General features: G+C 45.9%; 1 pseudogene across 1 annotated transcript in view; it reads right to left on the bottom strand.

The window, feature by feature from the left end:
- Positions 1–3,961: 3,961 nt before the first annotated feature.
- LOC148144262 (uncharacterized) overlaps positions 3,962–7,076 on the bottom strand; it is a 54,037-nt pseudogene continuing 50,922 nt past the window's right edge. Inside the window, exon 4 of the transcript XR_015751429.1 lies at positions 3,962–5,180. The product of XR_015751429.1 is annotated as an uncharacterized LOC148144262 (transcript). The remainder of the gene's footprint in view (positions 5,181–7,076) is intronic.

Below are 7,076 nucleotides of genomic sequence, written 5' to 3'. Positions count from 1 at the left end.
GGGTCATCTGCTGTTGAATGAATGAACGGGAATGAAAAGGGCGGATACACTGACGTGGTTGTGAAATTCCCAACTAATCCCAAAGCTTGTGGTCGGTACCGACTAATCGGAGAGAGATATTGCAGAGGGTGGGACCAACACGACGCACAAAGCCAGCCGCCATTGGTCAGGTGGAGTAAGGTGCGCTCTGATTGGAGGGGGCTTGGATGACGCGTGTCACTGAAGGAGGAGACGGAAAGAAGAAAAACAAAGATGGCGGCGCGAGGCTGCGGTTTTCTCATCGACTCAGCGGGTGGTTTCTGACGGAGGGAGGGGGCAGACAGGCATCGTTTACCTCAGAAAATACCTTTAAAATACATTTCAAATTAAAGCCGGAACTTTTCAAACAAAAGTTGTGAAGAAAAGGAGACAGTCCCCGGTGGGGTTTATTGTTTATGTGTGTATAATTCCCGGGGCCCGGGAAGGGGGAGGTGACGGTTACCGGGTGAACGAGAAAACAAATTAAAAATGTCGGCGGTGGAGGAGAGAGAGCCGGCGCCCGCGGCTTCTTCGGCGGCGGCCGGAGCCCAGGAGCTCAACAACCCCCCGGAACTGGAGGAAGGTCCGAGCTCCAAGAAGCGGGGGGTCCGGCTGGAGGCTGGATTTGCTCAAGGCTTGTATCTATTAACTTATTTAAATGGTACCTACTGTATGGGGCTATGGTTTACATTAAAACCGGAGGATCATATCAGAGTGTTTGTTTATATTGAGCAGTTGTAGTTGGTAAAATACACTCCCTGGTGGAGCACCTTCTATGATGCTGCATTTCTTGCCTTCTGCCCTTCCCCCATTTGTTATCTCCCATTTGATTTTACATTTTATTTGGTCAAATTTAATTTCATATTAATCGGACTTGGTATTCATTGTGTTATTAATTTGTTTGTTGGATTATTGTAAGAAAAAATTAATGGTGTCATGTCATTTCTGATGTCAGAGTTTGACATTGAATGTGCAGATGTGAATATCAGTAAGATGTGAAAATAAATCAAGAACTTGTGCTTTTTAACAAAAACAGCTGTTCACTGCTGTCAATGGCATTGTCTCATTTGAGGGTGATGATTCAAGTCTGATCAACAAACTGTTTCATTGTCGCCCAATTTAATTTAAATTTTTTTAGAAAATAACTCTGGGAGATTAAGATTTATACAACTTATAAATAAATAAATCTTATAAATATGTCCAGTTCTCTACCTGGTCTCCTCTACATTGGGGAGAATGGAGGCCAACTTGCAGAACATTTTAGAGACCAGCTCTGGGACACTGAAATTAAATGACTCCACTGCCCTGTGGCCGATCATTTTAACTCTCCCTCCACCACCACCAAACTCTAACCACCTGACGCCTGGAGAAAAAACACCTCACCTTCTGTCTCTTAAATACAGCTGCTGTTTTCTCTACTTATGGATGTTTGTAGTTCCCTTAATTAGATACTGATTCAGGGGCTTGGTGGTGATAGGGAAACTATCCTTGACTGATAACAATGTCACAGACACAAAGCATTAGACATTTTAATACTTTTATTGCAACCTTTTTCTGAATGATAAAGCTATAAAAATATGAAAATAACATTCTAACAACAACAGTAAACCAACTACTACACAAAACATATCAAAACTATACTCACTACAGATCAATAAATAATGTGCAATAAGACCATAGCTCTCAATCTTCAAGAGCATCAATTATTACCCCAACATTTGTTTGAAATTCTTCCTGTCAGGGCATAGAGTTCACTAAACCAAACCAACATGGCTACACAAAGGCCCTAATTAAAATGGCAGACAAATCTGCTTCCAGATAATTCAAAATGGGCTGCCATGTCTTATAAAAATTCTGTCTTTTGGTGCACCATATTTGTGAGAAAGTCCAAAGCATGAAGGCAAATGTGCTAAGCGCCTTCTTAACCACCCTATCTACCAATGGTGTAACTTTCAAAGAATTATGTGCTGAAACCCCCAGGTATCTCTGTTCTACATCAAGACCCAGGGCCCTCCCATTAATTGTACAAGTGCTGCTTTGTTTGTTTTACCAAGATGCAACCCCTTGCTTTTATCCATACCCCTCTCAGACACACACACATTCACCAACCCCCCCCCCCCCCCCCCCCCCCGCCCTCCTCCGAAACTCTCACCCTCTGACAGGCTTATACTCCCATCACACACACACTTTACCTCACATGCACATACACAAACATGCACTCTTAAGCACACACTCTCACACAAACTCACATGCACACACATACTATGGGGTGAACTTGCATTTAGAGTCAGAGTCATAGAGATATACAGCATGGAAACAGACCCTTCAGTCCAACTTGTCCATGCCAACTAGATATCCTAATCTAATCTGGTCCTATTTGCCAGCACTTGGCCCATATCCCTCTAAACCCTTCCTATTCATAAACCCATCCAGGTGCCTTTTAAATGGTGTAATTGCACCAGCTTCAACCACTTCCTCCAGCAGCTCCATCCATACACACCACCCTGTGTGAAAAAAGTTGCTCCTTTGGGTCCCTTTTATATCTTTCCCCTCTCACCCTAAACCTATGCCCTATAGTTCTGGACTCCCCAACCTCAGGGAGAAGACTTTGTCTATTTACCCTATCCATGCCCCTCATGATTTTATAAACCTCAATAAGGTCACCTCTCAGCCTCTGATCCTCCAAGGAAAATAGTCCCAGCCTATTCAGCCTCTCCCAATAGCTCGATCCCTCCAACACTAGCAACATCCTTGAAAGGGTTCAGAAAAGATTTAAAAGTTTCACAACATCCTTCTGATAGGAAGGAAACCAGAATTGCACGCAATATTCTAACAGTGGCCTAACCAATGCTCAATGCTCTGACCAATAAAGGAAAGCATACCAAACACCTTCTTCACTATCCTATCTACCTGCAACTCCACTTTCAAGGAGCTATGAATCTGCACTCCAAGGTCTCTTTGTTCAGCAACACTCCCTGGGACCTTACCATTAAGTGTCTAAGTCCTGCTTTTCCAAAAGGCAGCACCTTGCATTTATCTCCATCTCCAAATTAAACTCCATCTGCCTACCCTCAGCCCACTGGCCCATCTGTTCAAGATCCTGTTATACTGTCTAGTATGCCTCCAATTTTGGTGTCATCTGCAAACCTACTAACTAATACCTCCTATGTTCACATCCAAATCATTTATATAAATGATGAAAAGTAGTGGACCCAGCATTGATCCTTGTGGCACACCACTGGTCACAGGCCTCCAGTCTGAAAAGCAACCCTCCACCACCACCCTCTTTCTTCTACCTTGCAGAATTTGCAGAATTATATATGCAGTTACATTCAGTTTTGCTCAAAAAGCACACAGTCTGCAGGTATTCAATCCACGCAATATTTTATGAATTCCTACTTTGGAAATAGAACCAGTCTGACTCAAGATTGGGATACAGATGATCTCTGACCTCAACTTTAATGCATTGTCTGAGCCGAAATGTCACCTTAAGTTACATCGAGAATGTGACTTAAAAGTAGTTCTGTGATTTACGTATTAATGAACCTAAACCTGCAACCCATTCTAAAAGGTGAAAGACATAACAGCAATCTAGATTTGTTCAATATACCATTTCAGTTGCATGACACTGTAATCTTTTGCTACAAATTCTGTCCTATGATCCTGCTCCACAACTACCCGATGAAGGAGTACTCCAAAAGCTCGTCCTTCCAAATAAACCTGTTGGACTATAACCAGCTGTTATGTGGTTTTTAAACTTTGTTTCTAGTGAATACAGCCCACACCTTGCACTGCTGCCAGTAAACTTTACAATGCTGATGAAATGATGCAGCAGCTGCAGAGATGAAAAATGTAACAGTTCCTAACACTATTAGCTTCTGATACACAAATTGGAAACTTAGTGCGAGAGGTTGAAAGAAATGAGCAGCACGAAAACAAAAATCTGCTGGAGCTCAGTTTTAATGAAAGTCTGAGTCCGGTGGTATATTTAGGTAACCTTTATTGCCACCCAACTTTGTTACAGCTTCAGATCTTCCCTGCAAACCCGGGAGTCCCCAGAGCTGGGTTGATAGTCCAGTCGATAATGGCACTCACTCCTTCAATCCCCCTGCAATGGCAAATGAACTCGCTGGTGCTTCTGCAGGTAGGAGGAGTGGGTGAAACCCTTCCCACACTGAGAGCAGGTGAATGGCCTCTCCCCGGTGTGGACCCGCTGGTGAGTCAGCATGCTGGAAGAATTGATGAATCCCTTCCCGCACACAGTGCAGGTAAAGGGCCTCTCCTCTGTGTGGACCCACTCATGCTTTCGTAAGTTGCCCATATGACTGAACCCTTTCCCACACACTGAGCAGGCAAATTGCCTCTCCCTGGTGTGGACCCGTTGGTGCTTCTGCAGGTCACCCACATGACAGAAGGCCTTCCCGCACTCAGGGCAGGTGAATGGCCTCTCCCCCGTGTGGACATGCTCGTGATTCCGCAAGTTGTCCACATGATGGAACCCCTTCCCGCACTCTGGGCAGGTGAATGGCTTTTCCCCTGTGTGGATCCGCTGGTGGGTCCGTAGGTTACTAACATAACGGAAGGCCTTCCCGCACTCGGGACAGGTGAACGGCCTCTCCCCAGTGTGGACCCGCTGGTGCCTCCGCAGGTCGCCCACATGACCGAAGGCTTTCCCGCACTCAGAGCAGGTGAGTTGCCTCTCCCCCGAGTGGACCTGCTCGTGATTCTGCAGGTCGCCCACCTGACTGAACCCCTTCCCGCACTTGGGGCACCTGAAGGGTCTCTCCCCCGTGTGGACCCGCTCATGCTTCCGCAAGTTGCTTGTACGATGGAAAGCCTTCCCGCACTCGGAGCAAGTGAACGGCCTCTCCCCAGTGTGGACCCGCTGATGGATTAGCAGTGCAGATGAATGTGCGAATCTCTTCCCGCACATCAAGCACGTGAAGGGCTTCTCTCTCGTGTGGACCCGCTGGTGCGCCCGCAGGTTGGAAGAATTCGCAAACCCCTTCCCGCACACTGAGCAGGTGAACGGCTTCTCTCCGGTGTGAACACGCTGGTGTGTCTGCAGCTGAGACAACTGAATGAATCCTTTCCCGCAATGGTGGCAGATGAACGGCCTCTCCCCAGTGTGAACACGTCTGTGTATTTCCAGCACAGAGGGAGAAGGGAATCCTTTCCCACAGTCCCCGCATTTCCATGGTTTCCCCATGAGGAGAGCTTTCCTTGTGTTGCTCTGGGTTTGAAATTATAAATACAAAGGGTACATAGTCTGTCCCCAACGTGAGGGGTGAGATTTTGATATTCCAAGCTGAGTAAATGGTGTGAAGTACTTTTCAGTCAACACACTGGATCTCCCTCACTCGGGTGTCTCAGTATTCTTCCTGCCACACCAGTGTCCAAAACCTCTCAACCAGACAAAAGCAAACATTTCTTCTCAATTTGAATGACTGCTGATATCCAAGTCCCAATGAATCAAGGAGCTCTGCCAGAAGTCGACGTATCAATTGCTTCAAATTTCTTTCCACGTTTTTCTGCAAAAATAAATTCACAAAGTTTGTGAGAAGATTTATAGCTCGGGTGTTCGTTGTTGTGGTTCTGTTCGCCGAGCTGAGAATTTGTGTTGCAGACGTTTCATCCCCTGTCTAGGTGACATCCTGAGTGCTTGGGAGCCTCCTGTGAAGTGCTTCTGTTTTGTTTCCTCCGGCATTTATAGTGGTTTGTCTCTGCCGCTTCCGGTTGTCAGTTCCAGCTGTCCGCTGCAGTGGCCGGTATATTGGGTCCAGGTCGATGTGTTTATTGATTGAATCTGTGGATGAGTGCCATGCCTCTGGGAATTCCCTGGCTGTTCTCTGTTTGGCTTGTCCTATAATAGTAGTGTTGTCCCAGTCAAACTCATGTTGCCCCGATTTCATCTGCCTTCCCTGTTGGGCCTCTGGCATTGAAGTAAATGCAGTTTAATTTATCAGTGCTACCTTGTTCTCTGCTTTTTTCCTTCCTGCCCTGACTATTTGACTCACTCCCTTTCCCAACTGTACGAATCTCAGGTTAATCTCTTTCCTCACTATTTCCCTGGGGCCCATCCCCCACTTACTCATTCAACCCAAAGGACTAGCCATACTACCATACATCAAGAACATTTCTGAACTGACAACCAAACTACTACGACCACTAGGACTCATAACAGCACACAAACCACAGCCACTCTCAGACAACAACTCAACAGGACAAAGGACCCGATACCCAACATGAGCAAAACCAACGTAGTGTACAAAATCTCATGCAAGGACTGCACAAAACACTACATAGGACAAACAGGAAGACAGCTTACGATCCGTATCCATGAACACCAACTAGCTATGAAACGACACGACCAGCTATCCTTAGTAGCCACACACAGATGACAAGCAACATGAGTTTGACTGGGACAACACTACTATTACAGGAAATGCCAAACAGAGAACAGCCAGGGAATGCCTAGAGGCAATGCGCTCATCCACAGATTTTATCAATAAACACATCGACCTGGACCCAATATACCGGCCATTGCAGCGGACAGCTGGAACTGACAAACCGAAAGCAGCAGAGACAAACCACTATAAATGCCGGAGGAAACATCACAGAAGTGCTTCACAGGAGGCTCCCAAGCACTCAGGATGTCACCTAGACAGGGGACGAAATGTCTGCAGCACAAATTCCCAGCTTGGCAAACAGAACCACAACATAAATTCACAAAATAAGTGATCACTGCCAGTACAGTTAAATGAATGTAACATAGGCGGCAATTCCTGTAGATTGCCAGGTGCCTGCTGATCACATTATCCAGGTCACAGAAACCTGAAAACCCTCCTGCAGCCAGCTAGCATTAAGTGTGTATGGAGGAAAACTTCATTTAGGTGACAATGACCTGGAACAAGCTAAATCAAGGACAGGATAATGAAATGTCAAGGATGCTTGCAGAAAGAAAGCCAGTAAAGTTGCTGAATGAGTAAGTGGGGGATGGGCCCCAGAGAAATAGTGAGGAAAGAGATTAACCTGAGATTCGTCCAGTTGGGAAAGGG

This window comes from Chiloscyllium plagiosum, unplaced genomic scaffold (assembly GCF_037043375.1).
Source record: "Chiloscyllium plagiosum isolate Xiang-an unplaced genomic scaffold, Cpla_swu_hap1 HiC_scaffold_27, whole genome shotgun sequence".
NCBI classification, from domain to species: Eukaryota; Metazoa; Chordata; class Chondrichthyes; order Orectolobiformes; family Hemiscylliidae; genus Chiloscyllium; species Chiloscyllium plagiosum.
This window is presented reverse-complemented; position numbering and strand designations above follow the sequence as displayed.